Source organism: Pongo pygmaeus, chromosome 16 (genome assembly GCF_028885625.2).
Source record: "Pongo pygmaeus isolate AG05252 chromosome 16, NHGRI_mPonPyg2-v2.0_pri, whole genome shotgun sequence".
In the NCBI taxonomy this organism is placed as follows: domain Eukaryota; kingdom Metazoa; phylum Chordata; class Mammalia; order Primates; family Hominidae; genus Pongo; species Pongo pygmaeus.
In genome coordinates this window covers 25558180-25575653 of record NC_072389.2, presented here as the reverse complement: position 1 = coordinate 25575653, position 17474 = coordinate 25558180, and the positions used below count along the sequence as shown (strand labels likewise).

The 17474-nt window shown below is 38.9% G+C and overlaps 1 pseudogene; it reads right to left on the bottom strand.

The window, feature by feature from the left end:
* Positions 1 to 17474, bottom strand: part of LOC134738205 (putative HERC2-like protein 3) — a 137095-nt pseudogene that overhangs the window by 77847 nt on the left and 41774 nt on the right.

The following is a 17474-nucleotide window of genomic DNA, read 5'->3' as shown; positions in this document are numbered from 1 at the left end:
TAGACTTAAAGTAGGAATGCAATGAAGGACATAGAATTGTTATCCAAGAGTTAAATTGTACAATTGATTAGATGAAGTTAATAAGAATAGATTCCATATCAGCAAGACTTGACTCTAACCTGATAGAAGTAATAAAAAGGAAGTGTCAGTCAGTGCAGGTAGCCAGTCTGGGAAGCTCAGAAAAGAAGAAAGAGGAGAAGAAGGATAGGAGGAAGAGAGAAGAGGAGGATGGAGAGGAGGAGAAGGGAAGAGAAAGGAAGAGGAGGTGGCTGCCACAGCCAACAAATGACAAAAGGCACCCATTTCCCAAACCATCTTGAAAACAAGGTCTCCTTCCCCTCCTAAAACCATGGGGATTTGTAAAACCTGGGGGCAACTTCTGTATAGAAGCCAGGAATGAAAGATTATCTAATAAACTGAGTATTTTTATGCAGGACAGACAGGCCATTACCTGAGATTATTTATATAGTAGAACTGGACCAAGCTTTCATGTGGATCAGACATTTAGGCAATCCCCCTCCCAATCCCCTCTCCCAATAACCAGCAAGTAGGGACTCAGGAGAAATAATATTGTTGCTACAAGCAAATTTTAAAATTTTATTTTAACTTCATATCCAAGTTGTACTATGAGCTAAATTTTGTGATTCTTTTATATAAGAAATGACAACATTTCTAGCATAAAAATAAATTGTTGGTGGCCACTATAAGCTAGAGTTGGCAAATAAGGAATTGTGGAAAGGTGAAATCTCAGATGGATTTAAAGGATGGTGTGATGTAAACAGGACAAGATTCGGGAAACGACATAACAAAAGAGAAACAGCAGAAATAAATTCGTTATCTATAAGGAGCAGTGTGCAGCCTTGTCCAGAAAGGGTGAAAGTTGGGAGTTTAAATAAGAGATAAATCTTACCTGAAGATAAGAAGGTCCTTGAATGCACGTGAGGAGATTTAAAAGCAATAAGGATCCACGGAGGGGACTAAAATATAAAAGATGGCATTTTAGGAACAGTAGAATCGCAAGATGGCCTGAAGCTCTGGAGACAGACATGAGAGGGGGTGACTCTTGCCCAGAGTAGGAGTAATGACAAGGAAAAAAAAAGAACACCTTCAAGAGAAATACTGAATGGAAAATTGTCAGATTCCAGCCATTCATAGGATCCATGGTATGAGGGATCCTTCAAGGGTCACATCAAATGTCCCTTCTGTAAAGTCAAGAAGGAGCCCTGGGAGCCCCCTCTGCAAGTACACCAGGCCTCCCTCTGTGCTCATAGAAAAATGTGTTCATGCTACAAAAACATCCTTACCAAATGATGATATACTTATCTTAAAATTATTTTCCCTTTGCCTCTTCCATCATTGCCTTTCATCCCATAAATCCTGCTATGAAAACATGACTCATCAGTGAATTCAGGTATCAGACCTCCCTGCTGAGATGCATGACTTCTCTTAGAAATTCTCCATTTGCTCCAAAATACCCCGATAAGGATAATTCTTTATCTAGGACTCAGGGGCCAGTCTCTGGTTATAAGGATATATGTTAAGTGCTGATCAGTGGGTTATGTGTGAAGACAGCAGTCACCCAGGAGCCATGGCATGTACGTACCCAGGCATGTTCTGTTCCATAATCTTGCAGGCCCAAAGCCCAAATCTCCATCTCCCCTGACAGAATGAACCCAAGGAGAGCCACTGAACCAAAGTCTGAATTCTCAGGGAGGGTGGTGTGCTCCTCATGACCTGGATATGCCTTCCACTCCTGCCATTTGAGGCATGATCTCCTGCACACCAGGGGTGGAATTTCTTCATCTTCATCTATGTGCTGTGAAGGCATGTCCCTGTTACAACTAGGCTTCATAACAGAAGAACATTTTATCTTTTCTTGGGTGCCTGAATTTTTTTCTTTAGTGTCTTCTGCTGAGGTGGGCAGAATTCTGAAATGCAACTGTCAGAGTCTGTCCTCGTTAAGCCGGATCCTCTCCTATGCTAGGGATCCAACCCAGGCTGCTGGAGTAGTAGAAAACCAATAGCCATGGAGGATTTCCTTTCTCTGACTCCCTTCAGTTGTGTTTCTTTCAATTAATTCCCTGCTCTTCCCTGATCTCTGACCCTTGCCAACTAAGATTATTTAGAAGGTTTGCCCTACAGTTCCAGAGTTAGATTTTCTACAATGGTATCTGGAAGTATAATGTCCCTCCAATACCACAGCAATTCTTGTGCTTATGTGTTGCCAAAAGCTACCATGCTTTAGCTACTGCTGTCTGCAGCATCATTTTATTATCTGACAAAGCTTACAGCCTTTCCATACTCTTGTATAGTGTAGTAGAGTGGTTAGGAGTGCACTCACCGAAACCTGACTGTCTGAGGTTAAATTCGGTTCTGTGACCTTGGGCAGGTTACTTAAATCTCCTTTGTAAATGTGGAAATAAAAATAGCACATACTTCTCAGGGTTAGTGTGAGGATTACATTAATTTATTCATGAAATGGCACTTAGAATAATGCCTAGCATTCAGGAAGTACTTAATAAGTATGAGCTATTATTATTATTATTATTTCGGTTAAGTGTGAGGAAGTCAACACATATAGACAATAGCCCATGGTCTTAAGGCTGAGAGCCTGAGTCTTCAGACATTCCCATGGAGAAATAGAACTTTTAGCAATCTCTGGAATATGATCCAGTGTTAGATCTCCAAGGCTCACTGACAGAAACACCTCCTTCTCCATACAGCAGACTACTCTGATAGAGACTGAGTTTGGTCATTGATGATGACATCTCTTGGATGGGACTGAAAGACCCTGCTGTCCCTCAATACAGGGCTTTTATGGTCCTGGAAATATAGGTGTAGGCATGTTTGAATCAGGGGGCAAGTCTCCCTCAAAAGAACTCCTCATCTTAGAATCACTAAAGGCAACTTCCTTCAGAAGAGTGAATGACCATCCCCACTTCCAGGTAAAATGAACTCCACTAACCACTGAACTAGTGTGGCCAGTCTTCAGTAAGGCATTGCATGGCAGTGAGAAGGCAGTGAGAAGTAACAGCAGGGGGATGCTCATCAGAACTTGGTCCTCTCTCCACTTGAGGTGGGGTGGGTTGCAGACTGGTCCCCACTCCTGCTATGGTGAGGTGGATATTTTGAGCCCCCAATTAATAAAGCAGGAAGCAGTTCAATTAATTACATGGAAAAAAAAGATGTAACCATATTCATACTCCAAGCTCATTGTGGTTACATCCACTTATGGCACTCAACGTGTTTGCAATGTTTCTATAGTATTTTCAGAAATATACTTGCATGATCTCTCCTGTGTAGGAATGGGCTCTTACAGATTATCAGCACTGAAGCTGAGGCTTCATTTATGCACCTCTGGTTTGCAACACAGCTTAGGCATGCACAGCTGCAGATACTGTGGCACGTGGAGACAAAGGGATACTCTGGACACTTCCACTGTCACAACCTTCCCTTATTTCCCAAATAAGGAATTTTGTTGGAAATTCTGAGTTTGCAATGACAAGCATAGCAACTGATGCTACATTCTTATGAAACCTCTCTTAGGACTCTCTAAGGATTCCAACTCCGAGAACTAAAAAGGGCAGCACTTGCTTCTCCACCTCCTTCCTACCCTACCCCAAGCATCTATTTCTTACCAGCCTAGAAAGATTTCTGCCACATTCTCCCAGAGGGACCATAAATTAGAGACCACAGGTAACCCCCAAGGCCCAGAGAGCTTCAGGGGCATCATATCTTCACTCAAGTACACTAAAGTCCTAACCATTTCACCTAATGTGCATAATTTTAGCAGATTACATTTTATGTCTGTACTATGTGGCACAATACTCTAACACTTGTGTTGATAATAGATTCCTTTTTGGAATTAGCTAGAGCAGAGTGATACACACACAGAGAAACTCTAGAATGAGATCCTAAAATGTAACACCGTGATCTGGGGTTTAAAATAAATCGTTTTAAATAGTTTCACAACTTATTGCTGGAAATCATACTGTTTTGAAATTTGTTCTTGAATGACTACAAGGAAATTGTCAGACCAAAGAAAACTTTAGCTATCTATCCCACTGTGTTGGGCAAAATAATGCACCACCTTGGCCCACAAGATGTCCAGGACCTAACCTCTGGAACCTGCGACTATGTTACCTTACATGGCAAAAGGATCTTTGCACACATAACTAAAGTTAGAGACCTTGAGACAGAGAAATTATCTAGGATTATCTAGGTGGAAGAACAATGCCCAGCTGCAGTCACAGGAAGATATGACTACAGAAGAATGTTCAGGCCGGGTGCAGTGGCTCATGCCTGTAATCCCAGCACTTTGGGAGGCCGAAGCAGGCGGATCACTTGAGGTCAGGAGTTCGAGACCAGCCTGGCCAATATGGTGAAACCCTGTTTCTACTAAAAATACAAAAATTAGCTGGGCATTCTGGTTAGCATCTGTAATTCCAGCTACTCAGGAGGCTGAGGCAGGAGAGTCGCTTGAACCTGGGAGGCAGAGGTTGCAGTGAGCCGAGATCATGCCACTGCACTCCAGCCTGGGTGATAGAGTGAGACTCAGTCTCAAAAGAAAAAGAAAAATGTTCAAACAGATGCAACGTTGCTGGCTTTGAAGACTGAAGAAGGAATCACAAGCCAAGGAATATGGGTGGCCTCTAGAAGCCGGGAAAAAAAGGAAATTAATTTTTCCCTAGGCCTCCAGAATGATGTAGCCCTGCCTATATGTTAATTTTAGCCCAGTAAGACCTGTGTCAGACTTTGGGCCTTCAGAACCATAAGGTTATACATTTGTCTTGTTTTAAGCCACTATATTTATAGTAACATGTTACTGCAGCAATAAAAACAACTAATGCACCCACGAAAAAGGTGGTAGATCTAAAAGCCTCATGGATAAAACTCTGAGGTTGCTAATGCACCCACATGCTTGTTTAAAAGGAAGGCTAGACTACGTTGGCACTGACATGCTTGCCTTTGTGTTCAGGTCTCTCTCTCCCTTCTACATGCCCCATCTGGACTTTCAGCTCAGTTAATTCGCATTCACAAGCAGATGTGTCACTCAACATCAAGTGTGATTCAATTCAAATCACCAGAGATGTGAAACATTTGTGTAGTGCTCCAAAATCCCTCCAAGGACTCGGTTGATAAAAATCTGGTACTTCTGGCTAAGTGATATTTGAGTTTGAGTGCCCCAGTAAATAAGCACCCATTTTTTCCCATTCAAGTTTGGAACCAGTGGAGAGACACAGATAGAAATGTCAGCTTCATCGTTGGTAGAAATGGACTGCAAATATGGCTTGAGCTCTCAGTCAAAAGCTGTTGCTAAAGACTGCTGGCTTTCTACTCCCATAGAACTTGTGGGCCTACTCACCAAGAAAAAGCTTGATCCATAGATTAGAAACCCTTACCCAGGACTGATGTCTCACACTGGCTTGGGACAGAGAAGGGAGAAAGACAGACAAAGCCCCAGTAATTGATCTTTTAAAATAAATTAGTTACAGCCAATTGAGAAAATTGGATAAAAATAAATCAATCTCATTTGAAATGAGATCTCCAGATTTTCAGAATTTCCTTTTAATTCTTGTCATTTCGATTTGGGTCTACACCACCAATGAGGGAAATGTTTTTAAAAGTTTTAATAAACACATAAAATGTCATGGTTAGTGATTGCCTGGGGCCGACATATAGTCAGTAAAGGAATTTACCAAGACAGTAATGAGTCTGGAAAGGCAGATTTATTTAAAGAAAAGGGGAGATATACTGCCAGCAAGCAATGGGCAATACAGCAGAGGGAAGGCTGTCTGCTGTCTGCAAAGAGGCAGGGATTGGAGGGGAGTTTTTTAGGTCGTGCTACTTGGGCTTAATGTTTGCCGACAGGATGCGTGGTGCAGGTGGGCTGTGATTTGGATGCTTGTAACAGGATGCCTGTGTGCTAGTGAGCCATTTGCAGTTGACCCTACTTCTCAGAACATTTGTTCCTCTCTACCCCCTATTTCTGTTTCTGCCAGCTAAGCCCATTTTTTCAGTTTCCTTTCAACTCCTTAGGGCTCCACAAATTGCACATATTTATGGGGAACAATGTGATGTTTCAATACATGTATACATTACATAATGAACAAATTAGGGTAATTAGCATGTTCACCACCTCAAAAATTTATCATTTCTTTGTAGTGGGAACATTCGAGATCCTCTCTTCTGGCTAAATTGAGATATACAATGTCTCGCTGTTTACTATAGTTACTCTACTGTGCAATAGGACACCAAAAATCATCCTTCCTTGCTAGTTGTAACTTTCTTGACTAACCTCTCCCAATCTCTACCTGCCCCCTGCCCTCCCCAGTCTCTGGTAACCACTGTTCTATTGCCCACTTTTATGATATCAAGTTTTTTTTTGGATTCCATATATGAATGAGATTATGTGATATTTGTCTTTCTGTGCCTGGATTATTTCACTTAACATAATATCCTCTAGATTCATCCATGTCACAAATAACAGCACTTCCTTCTTTTTATGGCTGCATAGTATTTCATTGCGTATATATACCACATTTTCTTTATCCATTCATTCATTGTTGGACACTTAAGTTGATTCCATACCTTGGCTATTGTGAATAGTGCTACAATAAACACGTGAGTGAGGATATCTCTGTGATATACTGATTTCATTTCCTCTGAATATATAATCAGTCATGGGATTGCTGGATCATATGGTAGTTCTATTTTTAAAATTTTGAGGAACTCCATACTATTTTTCACAAACACTGAACTAATTTACATTCTCACTAATAACATATAAGGGTTCCCTTTTCTCCACATCCTCAGAAACACTTGTCTTTTGTCTTTGTGATAATAATCATTTTATGTGGAATTAGGTGATATAGTGGTTTTGATTTGTATTTCTCTGATGATTAGTGATGTTAAGCATTTTTTCATACACCTGGGTTGGTATTTATGTCTTCTATTGAGAAATGTCCATTAAGGCCTTTTGCCCATTTTTAAATCAAATTACTTGTTTTGGGTTTTTTTGCTATTGAGTTGTTTGAATTCCGTATATATTCTAAATATTATTTCCTTGTCCAGCTGTCTAGTTTGCAAATATTTTCTCCCATTCTACAGGTTGTCTCTTTACTCTTGATTGTTCTCTTTGATGTACATAAGCTTTTTAGTTTAATATAATCCCATTTGTCTATTTTTGCTTTTATTGTCTGTGCTTTTGAGGTCATATTTTAAAAATCCTTACCCAGTCCAACGTCATGAAGTATTTTCTCTGTTTTCTTCTATCAGTTTCATATTTTCAAGTCTTACATTTAAGTCTTTATTTTTAGTTGGATTTTGTACACGGTGAGAGATAGGGGTCCAGTTTTATTCTTCTGCATATAGACATCCAATTTTCCCAGCATCATTTATTGAAGACACTGTCCCTTCCCCAGTGTGTATTCTTGGCACCCTTGTTGAAAATCAGTTGGCTGTAGGTATGTGGACTTATTTCTGGACTCTCTAATCTGTGCCATTGATCTACGTGTATTTTTACACCAATGTCGTGCTGTTTTAGTTACTATCACTTTGTGGTATATTTTGAAGTCAGGTAATGTGATGCCTCCAGTGTCTGTTTGTTTTTAATCAAGATTGCTTTGGGTGTTCAGAGTCTTTTTGTGATTCTATACAAGTTTTACGGTTTCTTTTTTTCTGTGAAGAATGTCACTGGAATTTTAACAGGGATTGTATTAAATCTGTGTATCACTTTGGATAGTAAGGACATTTTAACAATATGAATTTTTCCAATCCATGAGAACCTCCTTTTGCACCCTCTTTATTTCATTACTGTTTTATTTAATTAATTAATTTATTTATTTATTGAGACAGAGTCTTGCACTGTCGCCCAGGCTGGAGTGCAATGGCGCAATCTCAGCTCGCTGCAACCCCCACCTCCTGGGTTCGAGTGATTCTCCTGCCTCAGCCTCCCAAGTAGCTGGGATTACAATTGCCTGCCACCACACCCAGCTAATTTTTTGTATTTTTAGTAGAGATGGGGTTTCAGTATGTTGGCCAGGCTGGTCTTGAATTCCTGACCTCGTGATCCACCTGCCTCAGCCTCCCAAAGTGCTGGGATTACAGGCGTGAGCCACCATGCCCGGCCATTAATGTTTTATAATTTTTAATGTAAAGATCTTTTACTTTCTTGGTTAAATTTATTCCTGAGTATCTTACTTTTTGGTAGCTATTGTAAATATAGCTATTGTAAATTCAAATGATTTCATTAAATTTTTTATCTGTATTCTTCTGTATCTCACAAGTTTCCCTAAGATCACTACTTTGAATTCTTTTTCAGGCATTTTGTAAGTTTCCTTTTCTTTGGGGTTACTGGAGAATTGTATTCCTTTGAAGGTGTCATGTTTCTTTGCTTTCTCAAGTTTCTTGTGTATCTACTTTGCTTTGTTTTTTGCTTGTTTGTTTGAGATGGAATCTGGTTCTGTCACCCAGGCTGGAGTGCAGTGGTGTGATCTCAGCTCACTGCAACCTCCACTTCTCAGGTTCAAGCGATTCTCCTGCCTCACCTCCCAAGTAGCTGGGATTACAGGTGTGTGCCACCACACCTGGCTGATTTTTGTATTTTTCATAGAGACAGGGTTACACCATGTTGGCCAGGCTTGTCTTAAACTCCTGACTTCAAGTTATCTGCCTGCCCCCGCCTCTCAAAGTGCTGGGATTACAGGCGTGAGCCACCACACCCAGCCTTGTGTATCTACTTTGATATCCGTGCATCTACTGAATCTGTTTTTGCTTCTAATTTTACAGAGTAGCTTTTATAAGGAAAGACTTTTTCCTAAAAATGTGTCCTAGGGTGTCAGCTGAGTAGTGTGAATTCACATTGGTTCTGGGTGGACACAGTAGTTGGGTCTCCATACAGTTTCATCAGCTGTAATCCATGTAGTAATATCTGTGAACGCCTCAATGGCCTAGGCTGCAGGAGTTTAGAGCAGTAGTGGTGCAGCTTTGCCAGAGAAAGGGTCACCAGGCTGGTTCTCAAGCTGGAGGTACATGCACAACTGTGCAGGATCACCTGTTCTTTGCAGGGAAGGGTGCCATGTGGACTTGGATGCAAGAGTCACCACCATTTCACTGGGCCTAGGTTCTAAATAGCTGGGGTTATGGTGCTGCAGTCATCTGTGTGAGCATGTAAGAATGATAGTGGAGCCTCAGGGATGGAAAGATCAGTGGTTACTGTTCCCCAGAGTAGAGCACACTCTAGCAGTGGCTCCAGTTTCAGGGTGGCACTGTGCCATAACAGCCTGGGTCATGGCAGGTGGGCAGTGCACAATGTGAGCTCCTACTATGAAGCAATGCAGCTGTGGGAACTCCAGGCAGCTCCCTGAAACTGGGCTCAGGGCCTGTGAGGACTGCCGCATTCTCCTGTAGCAAGGACTACATGTGTCTGCAGTGGTAATAGGGGCTACTGGGGGCTCCCTGCTTACCCGACAGGGGAGATGGAGTAGTAGAGGCAGAGTACTTCGCCCTCCTCCCTATGCTGCCATCTTGAGTTACTGTGTGCCACAGGCATTCTGCTATTCCCTTGCTATACTCCAGTGCTCTCCCTCAGACACTCTAGTCTAATTGTAGTTGTTTATTTGTTGTTTTGGTCTTTTTGTGTATGAGGAGGCAAGTGCCAAGTACCTCTAGTTAGCTTCTTACTGATAACTAGGAAATGTTTTGGATGGAAAATAGAATGGATTCTTTCTAGTGTTTATTTTTTGTCATTTTTTTTTTTTTTTTTTGAGACAGAGTCTCACTCTGTCACCCAGGCTGGAGTGCAGTGGCACGATCCTGGCTCATTGCAACCTCCGACTCAAGCAGTTCTCCTGCCTCAGCCTCCAAAGTAGCTGGGACTACAGGTATGCATCACCAAGCCCAGCTAAGTTTGTATTTTTCTAGAGACGGGGTTTCACTACATTGGCCAGGTTGGTCTTGAACTTTTACCCTAAAGTGATCCGCCTGCCTCAGCCTCCCAAAGTGCTAGGATTACAGGCATGAGCCAATGCGCCTGGCCTTATTTTCAAATTTCTAAAGCAAGATATTTGAATTTTTATTTTTAGTGTTGACTGATGTAAAATAAGAGTAGGGTTTTGTATATTTCTGTGTGATTTGCTGATGGGTCACCTATAGTATTCCATGACACTGAGGTAGAAATAACAACAGACCAGTTCAAGTAAGTCTACTCTTCCTATGTGACCTCCGAAAAATAATTTTACCTCGCTCAGCCTCAGTCCTCTCACTCGCAAAAGAGAAATAGCCGCACCTCAGCTGCCCAGAGACAGGGTGAAAGTCAGGTAAGATAATGAACATAAAAGCATTCTGAACTTTGAAGGAGCTTGCTGATATTATATTGTTTCTATGACTTCAGAAATTATTAAATACTTACCAAATTAGATCATGAATGTGATATGGCCTAAAAAGGTAGTATAAATGGAAGATATTTGATATACAAAATCTGTTGTCAATTAAAGAAATACTTAAGTTTTCCACAAAGGGTATTAAGAGACCATTAGTTTTAGAGTACACATTGGAATATTTTAACTTAAGAACATATTGTATTGGATAAAATAATTTTATTTTAGGACTTACATGATTGCTGCATGTCTTGTACCGAATGTTCTGCCCTTCACAATTCCTAAAGGAAAAAAGAAAGAAGAAATAATGATTTCATAGAAGAGGCAAGCATTAAAAAAAAAAAAGCAAATACAAGGCATTGGTTCCCTGTAAAACTTTTACTAGTGCATATTACCCCAAAGATTCAAAGTTTAATTCTAAGAAACTAATTTTCAAGGTTCGGGGGCCAAAAAGTCTTGTGGAAGTGTCATATTAAATAAGAATGAATTCTTTAGTTAATAGTAGTACTCACATGCAATTCTTACCCAAGGGTCCATATAACCACTACAATTAATGTACAATACGTGTGTGTCTCATGTGTGAATACATGTATTCTTTTCTATAATGAAAAGGGGAAAAGGTACATGTAGGAGCATTTGTGTAGCATGTCTCCACTAGGACATTTCTCTTCCGTTACTGAAGCAACTCAAGTTAGCAGGGCACTCGCTGTCTTCCTTTAATTAGTACAACAGTCTCTGTTAGAAATTTGCTGGAAGTAATGCTTCTTTTTTTTTTGAGACAGAGTCTCACTCTGTCACCCAGGCTGGAGTGCAATGGCTTGATCTCGGCTCACTGCAACCTCCGTCTCCCAGGTTCAAGCAATTCTCCAGCTTCAGCCTCCAGAGTAGCTGGGATTGCAGGCGCACACCCCCACGCCCAGCTAATTTTTGTATTTTTAGTAGAGATGGGGTTACATCATGTTGGCTAGGCTGGTTTCGAACTCCTGGCCTCAAGCAATCCACCCACCCCGGCCTCCCAAAGTGCTGGGATTTCAGGCGTGAGCTACTGCAGCCGGCCTATTTTATTTCAACCATTGACCTTACCAAATGGGATTCTACAAAGTCATACTGGAACAGCATTCTTGGGATGCTAATACTGGTAAGTTTGAGAATTTTCCAGGGATGACCACCACATAACCTATCTTCCCCAACAGCCACTAGCTCTGGGACCCTGCCACTCATTTTCCAGGCAGAGTTTTCCTTTGGGAGACTGGAATTCCATCCAATGGGTACTTTCCTCAGTCCAGTGCTTGTCTTCTATATTTTACATAAACTCCTTAAAAATATCTGATCTCTTCATGGCACTTTTCCCAGTTTTTCAATGGAGTTACATATTTTTTCCCTTTATGATTTCCTGGTGAATTCAACGGCAAATTTGGAGCCAGGAGAGCTAAACACAGGCTTAATCATTTTGAATTAAAAGTCAATAGATACTATTTCAATTGTTATTAAAATATTTATTTCTATGGGAACAAATAATTTTAAAGTGGATAGGAGGTCATTTTTTTTGCCAGTATGATTTAAATATGAGCCTATATGAAATGATTGATAGAGTCAGCAATGTAACACTCATTGCATATGCTTTCTGATGCTTCCATTTTTCTTGATTACAAAAGGAATAAGTGCAAACCAGTAATGTGCCAAGAAGTATAGAGGTAGACACTCAAAATCCTGTCACCAAGAACTTTATTCTTTTGTCATTTAATCCTCCATTGTTTCTGCCATTTACAGGATTGAAAATCATACTGTTAATTCACCCTAGTATTTGTTTTAATCTAATATTATAAGCATTTTCTCATTTCACTGATAATTCTTTGGAAAAATTACTTTAACGATTACATCATAGTCCATTATACAAACATTATTTTGGTAGCTTTAAATTTAAAATTTTAAAAATTGTGACAAAATACACATAACATAAAATTTACCATCCTAACCACTTTGAAGTGTGTGGTTCAGTGTTTAAGTATGTTCACATTGCTATGTCGATATTACCTTTCGTGATTACACTGCTTCTCTTTTTCCCTACTTAAAAACTCACATATATTAAAATTCTATTTGGGATGTATACAATTTTAAGTTTTGACAAACCCATACAGTTGTGTAACCACTACCACAACCAATATTTGGAACAATTCCATCACCCCAAAAATGCTCTCAGGTTGCCCCTGTATAGTCAGCTTCTTCCCCCACCCTCAGCTCCTGGCAACCACTGGTTGGTTTTGTCCCTACAATTTGCCATTTCCAAAATGTTACATAAATGGAATCACACCATATGTAGCTTTTTGAGACTGACTCTTTTTAGCATAATATATTTGAAAATCATTCTTGTGGTTGCAGGTATCTATAGTTTGCACCTTTTTAATTGCTGACTGGCATTCTATTGCACATACGTACAACTGTTTGTTTATTCATTCACCAGCTAGATATTTGAGTTGCTTTTAGTTTTGGGTAAGTATGAAAAAATGCTATAAACATTCACATGCAGGATTTATGTTAACAAAGTTTTTCATTTCTCTTGGGTAAATACCTAGAAGTGGGATTTCTGAGTCTGCTCTTTTTTATATGATATAAAAATTATTTGCTAAACATCTTTAGGTTTTCATTTTTGTCCACACATACAATACATATTTAGAAGTATTTTAAAACAAATCCCAGTCCTTTCATAATATCAATTTTTCATGTATGAGTTTTTAACTCTTGTCTGGCTAAGTATTATTTAATTAGTTGGATGCATGGCTGGCATATGATTCAATCTTTGCATTTCATACAGGAAAGGCAATGCTGCATGATATGGTACTACTTCTTTTTCCTCAAAGCTGTAAACACACTTCATTGACCCTTGACATTGAGACCTGCAGAGGAGAAATCTGATTATTCCTTTGCTTGTGTGTTTTATGTTTCTGCCTGAAAGCTTATAGTACTTTGGTTTTGTTGTGTTAGTATTTGATATAAAAGTTAAGTTATAATCAGGATGTATCCAGTCATGTGTTTCATCAGTCTTTACCGAAAATGGTGAGCCTTTTTGAATGGAATACTCAAGGTCTTTATTTACAATGCTGCTGATTATTCTCAGATTATGATTTTGATTACTGCTCTTGTTCCATAAATGCCTGTAATTCTGATGCTGGAGCTCCCTCTCTCTGCATCTATTATTTCTTCATTGGTCCATCTATGACTTCCTCTTATAAATATATATATCTCATTTCGTTGACCTTTTCTTGTGCTTATAAGAAATCTTCTACAGATATTCCTCCACACTACTGATTTTAATTTTCTGTAGTGCTTATTCTGTATTTTATTGTGTCCGGTACATTTTTAATATTAACTTCCACTCTTTTTCCTTTGCAGTTTTTCTCAAACTCTCCCTCCTCCATTTCCATTTCATACCATCTTCACCTGAAACTTTCTGTTCCAGCTGCAACTTGTACCCCTTATCTCCTCACATCTTGTGTTTTTGAGGTGGTTCAATCCCTAATTAGATTTAGAAGGCTTTGGGAGAGGGACATTTTGGAGTGAAAAGAACAGCATTATAGCTGCCTCCAAAAACGTTACCTAATTTGTAGTTAAATCGTATTTAGGTAGATGCGCTTTCTTGATTTGTGGTTCAGAACATCTTCCCAGATTATCACAATGGGTTGGCTGTGTCTTAATATTTTGTAACAATGCATATTTCTGTTTTTAAAATTTTGTTATAGGTATTTGATTCTTAAATTTATTAAAATCTTGCTAAGAGTACATCAAATTTTAAACATTCAAGCAACATCAAACTGGGAGGCTGGTAGAAAAAAATATATTGGTGTGGAGAAGTCTTTCTCTTGGTCAAGGAGAAATGACTCCATTCTACTGGGAAACAACAGCTATGCCTATGGAAAAGGTCATTCGCTTACATGGCCTACTTCATTTTGCTTTTTATGTATGAACAAAAGAAGAAAATAAATAATAGGAAAAGTGAAGAAGTAATTGAAATTACTCTCTTATTTTGGAAAAGCCCCAGTTGAGGGAAGTTGCTAACAGGTTAGGGAAGTGATAACCAAAAAGCTTTTTGTACCATGCTGACTTGCAGCTATAAAAAGCTTTTGATGCTAATTTCAAGGGAACAAGCAAATTAGAGAGTCACAGGTTAAAAAATATATATTTGAATTGACGGGAATACTGGAATACAAAAATTGTTGAAACAATAAAAATGGCATTTTCTTTAAACATTTTCAGAAATAATTTTTCAGATGCATTTTTAGTAGCTGCTTAATTTTAGCTATTTATATTAAAAACTGTTCTTGTAAAAACAAACTTAAAACTAAAAAGTAAGGAAAGAATATATGAAAGGTGTCTTATGGCTGTGTCTCAGGCCTTCAGTGTAGACCATGTGTATGGCAATGGTCTACACTCCATTGCCACCTGCTGTGTCCTAATTGTAAGCTGAGTTTCCAGGAGTCACTAATTTGCATCTTGAGTGTTGAGCCGGAAAATATAAACCTGAAAAGCATGTACAACTCTACTACAAATCCCACTACAATTGCAGCATGGTGATATGAAAAACAGAGCATTTTATGTCACGAATTTTCAAAACATAATGCACCATTTTGGACTCATTCTTCCTTCAACAATGTCTTATGGTGAACCTACTATGTACCAGGATATGGATGTAAAGATTCAGGGAGATTACTTCTCAGTTTCCTTTGTAAGTCAGTAGCAAGGTTTTTATTTTTAAACCCAACCACCTGGTGACCATTTTTAACATTCTATTTTACTTTGTCCAACCTAATACACAGTAAACCCAGTGACTGGCCTCTATTGATGTGGCTTGCTTCGGTTACAATTTAGTATGAAAATGAATGACTACTTTATGAAACAGGCATTAAATGAAATGCAAGTTATTTTAAAGTTAAGGACATTGGAATCCTAATTCCCCAAGCAGGAACCTGCCAGCTTATTCTGGAATAATTCCTTTGGGCCAAAGCAACTAAGTTGCAGAAATATTACTTCAAAGTTTTTAATTTCATTGTAATTAGTATATGCAAGAGCTAATGATTATCAGGAGTGTTTGAAAATTCAAGAACATCATTTCACAATTATGTATTTTCTATCCATTACAACATTCGTAACATCCTGTATTGAAGAGTTTTGAAGTCATAAATTTATGAATATATAAAAAACATGTTGATTCCACATGAGGATATATTAAAAACATTAATAAAATTTCCCTGGAGTTCATAGCACTATAATTTATTATATTCATTTGATGGTATATTGGCTCAAATAATGGTGTCATAAAGCCTGAGAAGTATGTGTTTTGAAGAATAAAAATATTTTAATTTTTAAAATAGTAGTTAACTTAAACCTGTGTTTCCCATGATTGGCACTTAACTAGAATATCAAGTTACACACTTCTGCAAGAGAAAGAGACATTCTGGCTGGCCTGTGGTTTGCAGTGCAAAAGAACTGATTATTTAAAGTAATCAAATTCTGAAATAACTTTATCCACAAGAAATATATGAGGAAAATAGCTACATTTGCTATTTTCCTAAATCATGAATACCCTAAATCATGAATTTGAAGGAGCACACTGATGAAAAGGGAAGGCACTAAAATGCTTTCTAAAGCTTTGGGATGGCTTTCAGTTTGGTTTTATATGTAATCACCTCCATATTCCTCTTCCAAGAAAGACTGACCACAAGCATTCAATATTTATGAAGACTTAATAGTCTCTAAGGCAGTTCAAGGATAAAGAGACCTGATAAGCATTCCAAGGGAAGTAGGTTTCCTTCCTAAAAAATCTCAGAGTACTTCCAAAACGACAGTGAAAGTTCTTAATATGGGAATGGGTCAGGAATGATCAAGGTTTGCAGCTGCCTAAAATGTGGGGAGCAGGAATGAGTGAATTATTAAAGAACCTGCTACCATGCTTTTGAATTAATCTAATTTCACTACAGCCAAAAAGTGGTGTTATTGTCCCTGTTTCTTTTTTGTTTTTATTTATTTATTTTTTGAAACAGAGTCCCACTCTGTCGCCCAGGCTGGAGTGCAATGGCGCAATCTTGGCTCACTGCAAACTCCACCTCCCAGGTTCAAGTGATTCTCCTGCCTTAGCCTCCTGAGTAGCTGAGATTACAGGCGCGCACTACCACGCCTGGCTAATTTTTGTATTTTTAGTAGAGACGGGGTTTCACTATGTTGGTCAGGATGGTCTCGAACTCCTGACCTCGTGATCCGCCTGCCTCAGCCTCCCAAAGTGCTGGGATTACAGGCATGAGCCACCGCTCCCGGCCTGTCCCTGTTTCTTAGACACGGAAAAAGTGGGTGTGCCACAGGTCTGACCCCATGCCAGGAACCAAGCTGGGAGAGCACATGCAATGACATACACTTATCTTACTTCTGAAATACCACAGAAACTATTATTCTCTCAATTTATGCACATATACGCAAATACATATATACACATTTGATTTAGGATGTTTTCTACCCTCAGATACCTGTTTAAATTAGATGAGCTCAGGGAGCAGGCAAATTTGGAGATTCTCAGGCCTAAAAGCAAATTTCAGAATGTAGGCTAAGGTTTGTGTAGAAATAGACTAAAGAATGCTATATTAGTCCTAAGAAATGAAAAAGTTAAGCAAATACTACATCAGAAATAGGAGAGGTAACTGAGTACATGGAATCATATTGTACAAAAAATCTTCTGCAGTTTTTCTCTTTCTCTGAAAACTGTTTTTGAGGGTATCCATGTTAACAGATGTAACTCTAATTCATTCACTTTTAGAGATCTGTAGGAATCCCATTTTATAAATATACCAAAATTTATTTATCAATTCTCTTTATTCTTCATTGATCAATTTTCCTAAATGTTGATGAAGATTGTTCCAAATCTTCATTTGGAAGTTGGTTTCAAATTTTAAACTGCACCCACAGTTCTGCAATGAGCAATCTTACACCACCATGTTAGGCATATTTACACATTTCTCTGGGATATATACCAGGGCAGGCACAGAATCAGTTATGCTCTTACTAGTTTGGCATTCAGTTTACCCTTTGCTGTTGGCCCCATGGATTTCCCTT